The sequence below is a fragment of the Oncorhynchus clarkii genome, chromosome 20, assembly GCF_045791955.1.
Source record: "Oncorhynchus clarkii lewisi isolate Uvic-CL-2024 chromosome 20, UVic_Ocla_1.0, whole genome shotgun sequence".
Taxonomy (NCBI): domain Eukaryota; kingdom Metazoa; phylum Chordata; class Actinopteri; order Salmoniformes; family Salmonidae; genus Oncorhynchus; species Oncorhynchus clarkii.
In genome coordinates this window covers 50,252,868-50,259,213 of record NC_092166.1, presented here as the reverse complement: position 1 = coordinate 50,259,213, position 6,346 = coordinate 50,252,868, and positions in this window count along the sequence as shown.

The following is a 6,346-nucleotide window of genomic DNA, read 5'->3' as shown; positions in this document are numbered from 1 at the left end:
CTTTCTGCTGGCTGCATGCTGCTTTCTGCTGGCTGCTTTCTGCTGGCTGCTATCTAATGGCTGCTTAATGCTGGCTGCATGATGCTGGCTGCTTTCCGCTGGCTGCATGCTGCTGGCTGCTTTCTGCTGGCTGCATGCTGCTTTCTGCATGCTGCTTTCTGCTGGCTGCTTTCTGCTGGCTGTTATCTGCTGGCTGCTTTCTGCTGGCTGCTTTCTGCTGGCTGCATGCCGCTGGCTGCTTTCTGATGGCTGCTATCTGCTGGCTGCTTTCTGCATGCTGCTTTCTGCTGGCTGCATGCTGCTTTCTGCTGGCTGCTTTCTGCTGGCTGCATGCTGCTGGCTGCATGCTGCTTTCTGCTGGCTGCATGCTGCTTTCTGCTGGCTGCTTTCTGCTGGCTGGATGCTGCTGGCTGCTTTCTGCTGGCTGCATGCTGCTGGCTGCTTTCTGCTGGCTGCTTTCCGCTGGCTGTTTCCTGCTGGCTGCATGCTGCTGGCTGCATGCTGCTTTCTGCTGGCTGCATGCTGCTTTCTGCTCGCTGCTTTCTGCTGGCTGCATGCTGCTGGCTGCATGCTGCTTTCTGCTGGATGCATGCTGCCTTCTGCTGGCTGCATGCTGCTGGCTGCTTTCTGCTAGCTGCTTTCTGCTGGCTGCATGCTGCTTTCTGCAGGCTGCTTTCTGCTGGCTGCATTCTGCTGGCTGCATTCTGCTGGCTGCATGCTGCTTTCTGCTGGCTGCTTTCTGCTGGCTGCTATCTGCTGGCTGCTTTCTGCTGGCTGTTTTCTGCTGGCTGCATGCTGCTTTCTGCAGGCTGCTTTCTGCTGGCTGCTATCTAATGGCTGCTTAATGCTGGCTGCTTTCTGCTGGCTGCATGCTGCTGGCTGCTTTCTGCTGGCTGCATTCTGCTGGCTGCTTTCTGCTGGCTGCATGCTGCTTTCTGCATGCTGCTTTCTGCTGGCTGCTTTCTGCTGGCTGCTATCTGCTGGCTGCTTTCTGCTGGCTGCTTTCTGCTGGCTGCATGCCGCTGGCTGCTTTCTGATGGCTGCTATCTGCTGGCTGCTTTCTGCATGCTGCTTTCTGCTGGCTGCATGCTGCTTTCTGCTGGCTGCATGCTGCTGGCTGCATGCTGCTGGCTGCATGCTGCTGGCTGCTTTCTGCTGGCTGCTATCTGCTGGCTGCTTTCTGCTGGCTGCATGCTCTCTGCTCGCTGCATGCTCTCTGCTCGCTGCATGCTCCTGGCTGCATGCTGCTGGCTGCTTTCTGCTGGCTGCTTTCTGCTGACTGCATGCTGCTGGCTGCTATCTGCTGGCTGCTTTCTGCTGGCTGTTTTCTGCTGGCTGCATGCTGCTTTCTGCTGGCTGCTTTCTGCTGGCTGCTTTCTGCTGGCTGTTTTCTGCTGGCTGCATGCTGCTTTCTGCTGGCTGCTTTCTGCTGGCTGCTATCTAATGGCTGCTTAATGCTGGCTGCATGATGCTGGCTGCTTTCCGCTGGCTGCATGCTGCTGGCTGCTTTCTGCTGGCTGCATGCTGCTTTCTGCATGCTGCTTTCTGCTGGCTGCTTTCTGCTGGCTGTTATCTGCTGGCTGCTTTCTGCTGGCTGCTTTCTGCTGGCTGCATGCCGCTGGCTGCTTTCTGATGGCTGCTATCTGCTGGCTGCTTTCTGCATGCTGCTTTCTGCTGGCTGCATGCTGCTTTCTGCTGGCTGCATGCTGCTGGCTGCTTTCTGCTGGCTGCTATCTGCTGGCTGCTTTCTGCTGGCTGCTCTCTGCTCGCTGCATGCTCTCTGCTCGCTGCATGCTCCTGGCTGCATGCTGCTGGCTGCTTTCTGCTGGCTGCTTTCTGCTGACTGCATGCTGCTGGCTACTTTCTGCTGGCTGCTTTCTGCTGGCTGCTATCTGCTGGCTGCTTTCTGCTGGCTACTTTCTGCTGGCTGCATGCTGCTTTCTGCTGGCTGCTTTCTGCTGGCTGTATGCTGCTGGCTGCTTTCTGCTGGCTGCATGCTGCTGGCTGCTTTCTGCTGGCTGCTTTCTGCTGGCTGCATGCTGCTGGCTGCTTTCTGCTGGCTGCATGCTGCTGGCTGCTTTCTGCTGGCTGCATGCTGCTTTCTGCTGGCTGCTTTCTGCTGGCTGCATGCTGCTTTCTGCTGGCTGCATGCTGCTGGCTGCTTTCTGCTGGCTGCTATCTGCTTTCTGTTGTCTGCTTTCTGCTGGCTGCATGCTGCTGGCTGCATGCTGCTGGCTGCTTTCTGCTGGCTGCTTTCTGCTGGCTGCATGCTGCTGGCTGCATGCTGCTGGCTGCTTTCTGCTGGCTGCTTGATTTCTGCTGCTTTCTGCTGGCTGCATGCTGCTGGCTGCTTTCTGCTGGCTGCTATCTGCTGGCTGCATGCTGCATGCCGCTTTCTGCTGGCTGCTATCTGCTGGCTGCATGCTGCTTTCTGCTGGCTGCTTTCTGCTGGCTGCTTTCTGCTTGCTGCATGCCGCTGGCTGCTTTCTGATGGCTGCTATCTGCAGGCTGCTTACTGCATGCTGCTTTCTGCTGGCTGCATGCTGCTTTCTGCTGGCTGCTTTCTGCTGGCTGCATGCTGCTGGCTGCATGCTGCTGGCTGCTTTCTGCTGGCTGCATGCTGCTTTCTGCTGGCTGCTTTCTGGGGCTGCTTTCTGCTGGCTGCATGCTGCTGGCTGCATGCTAAATCGCGATCGGTTGACTAGTATTTACTTCCTTCATAGTGGCATTCAGCGTTCGGTTTACAAGGTGATGTAATAGTGAAATAGGATTATTCAACCTCCTAGGTCCATTATTGTGTCAAAACTGTCAAGAGGCTCTCCAGGGGCAGACTATTGTTAGACAGACAATACATGACCTGGAATCTGTTCCAAAGATGTGTCGATACTGACTTGTTATTTCGGTTATCTTATTGTTCTACTGTGTATTTCTCAAGCTATTCTATTTACCAGCTCAGACATTTTAGTTGCAACCAGTTCTCAGAAGTGGGACAGCTTTTGTCAGGAGATGTGGAACACATGTTTAAGCTTAAACAGTGCTGTATAACTATAATGCTAAAATAAATGTAAGATAAGCAACTATTATTCACTAAAATGTTTTATAAACCTGGCCTACTATTTTTAACAGTCCACACGTGAAGGGAAAAAGTGAAAGGGGGAGAACGCGTAGATACTAGAAAAATTATACAACGAGCAAAGTGATCATGCTGTTTCTATGTGCTTGCTATGAAAGTGAACTGTGTTTGCGTGTGATCAGGTGTGTATTCATTATGTTTCAAAAACGAATCCTAGAGGGAATGAAATGGAATGAAACAGTGATAAACATACCTGAATTTGTCCAATAGAAACTCTCGTTTACAACTGTTGGACTAACGATTACAACCTAGATCGGCTGGATGCAGGTAAGAGCTGCAAAGCTGTATTGAATGTGTCACTGTCACCTTGATTACTCAATTATTTTCTCTCTACCTGTGCACCTACATTGTAAACTTTCATTCATAGGCTAGGTTGGAGCAACCTCATGATAGGGAAAATGTGAGTATAATGTAGTAGTCTAAACCTATCTATGTTACATTGAGCTGGGTGAATGGGAATATGAACGACAATCATCCAATATGTCATATAATTTATTTTTAATTTGAACCTTTATATAACCAGGCAAGTCAGTTAAGAACAAATTCTTATTTTCAATGACGGCCTAGGAACAGTGGGTTAACTGCCTGTTCAGGGGCAGAACGACAGATTTGTACCTTGTCAGCTCGGGGGTTTGAACTTGCAACCTTCCGGTTACTAGTCCAACACTCTAACCACTAGGCTACCCTGCCGCCCTGCTCATAAAAAATGTAACATTTCACCAACTGCCACTGGCCTGCAGCATGATGGTGAACTGAGCACGTCTCCAGAGCCACTGAGCTGGAGGAGCGAGTATTAATCCTGCTGTAGAATTCATTGCAGTCACTCAGAAAAAACAATAATGAAACTCGAGAATAAAAAGAGTAGTTAAAAAAAGAATGAATCGTTAGCGAACTGCACATCACTTCTTCACTCACGTAGTAGCCTATTCCTGAACAAAAGCCTGTGACTTGTCTGATAACGTGATTTTGTTTCACTGAATCTCCATCTGTATAGTTGGTTAATTTTTCTCTGAATGGGCAAATAAGCGGAGGTGGTAGCTCATCTAGTCGGCCGCTCATCTATCACTGATCAGAAACATTTAGCATGCCATAATGTAGCCTAAATCAAGATTATTATTTTGCTATGGACTCGCGGATATGTAAAAGAGTTAAGAACGTACCAAAAGTTCACTCCACAGCTAGCTTGAAATGTTGCCGATGGAGCTATCAAATTTTAGATTTTTCAAAAGCTCAAACTGTTGGTACGTTGTAAAAGAGGGCGGTCATGTGTGCTAGCAAGGCAGAGGTCCCAGGTTTGAGGCTCGGTGTGAGCTAAGCAAGCAGCGTGATATCTGTAACACATCGTAGGCAACTCCAAACGCCCGCTGAGTTTGGAAATTATGAACACCAGACTCACATGCTTTTGAAAATATAGATTGCTATTATTTTCTACAGGTATCATGATGAAGGTAGTCCAAATTAAACACCCTACGCCTGCTCCCTACTAGGCGTAGAATTTACACCCAGGTGTGCTCATAGAAGGCTTTTGCCGAGGTGGTGCAACGGGTAAAATTCTTTGGTCTTCATTCTTAGCATCGAGCGCATTTTAGTATGGCACCCGGCCAGTAATGCTTGATGTACTATCTAATATTAACCCCCTAAGGTCGATGTCTGCGCCTCTACAGAAATCTATTTAGCATAACACAAAAATCCCCATACAAATCTGTGAGATGAAGCTAGAGATATGCATCTCAATCCAGCGCATCTGCCTACGTCGCACTTCCTCATCTGCGTTGAATGGCGACAAGCTAGAGAAGTGTCTGTCAGACCACGCGACAGCACAAAATGATCTGTAGTGTCCAAAACGGTTTGGCCTACAAACTGTTATGACCCCTCTATGGAAAGATGAGACTCTCATGAACAAGACGGAGTTCTCCGTTTTGCTCTCCGACCCGTCTGAAGTCAGGATAGCCGATCTGCCAATTTCTGTCTGTAGCGTCCGAATAGTTTGGGCTACACACTAATACCCCTTCGTGCACAGGCGAGACTCTCACGAACACGTACATGTCGGTTGTTCTGCTCTAGGATGCCCACAAGGCCTCACACGACCAGTTGAAAACATGTATGGAAGTATACAGTGCATTCGTAAAGTATTCAGACCCCTTGACTTTTTCCAAATTTTGTTAAGTTACAGGCTTATTCTTAAATTGATTCAATCGTTTTTTTCCCTCATCAATATACACACCATACCTTATAATGACAAAGCAAAAACAGTTTTTTAGAATTGTTGCAAATGTACTAAAAATAAAACACTGAAATATCACATTTACATCAGTATTCAGACCCTTTACTCAGTACTTTGTTGAAGCACCTTTGGCAGCGGTTAGACCCTCGAGTCTTCTTGGGTATGATGCTACAAGCTTGGCACATATGAATTTGGGGAGTTTCTCCCATTCTTCTCTGCAGATCCCCTCAAGCTCTGTTAGGTTGAATGGGGAGCATCGCTGCACAGCTATTTTCAGGACTGGGATACTAGTCAGGATCGAGGCAAAGAAAAACGGAGCAAAGTACAGAGAGATCCTTGATGAAATCCTGCTCCAGAGCGCTCAGGACATCAGACTGGGGTGAAGGTTCACCTTCCAATAGTACAACGACCCTAAGCACACAGCCAAGACAACGTAGGAGTGGTTTTGGGACAAGTCTCTGAATGTCCTTGAGTGGCCCAGATAGAGCCCGGACTTGAACCCAAACGAACATCTCTGGAGAGACCTGAAAATAACTATGCAGCGACGCTCCCCATCCAACCTGACCGAGCTTCAGAGGATCTGTGGAGAAGAATGGGAGAAACTCCCCAAATACAGGTGTGCCAAGCTTGTAGCGTCATGTGCGTAATGTAAGTGACAGGTGTGTGTAATGATGGGCAGCCTGGCGCCCTCAAGCACCAGGGAGGAGGAGCGGGAGCAGGCGTGACAGAGAGATGTATTATTTTGACCGAACAAGTTAAAAAGATCTGAGTCGGTATAAAGAGTCGAACTTGCCATTGCTAAAGTGAATAGCAAAATAATCCAGTTGTTTTAGGCTATATAACATGCTAGAAAAATGGTCTGATCAGTGTTCATACACTCTAAAAAATGCTATGTTGTTTGGTTGACCCAACTGCTGCGTTTGATCACTTAGTTGGGTTGTTTTCTTTAAAAACTGCTGGGTTATTGATGCTGGGTGCTGGAATATTGG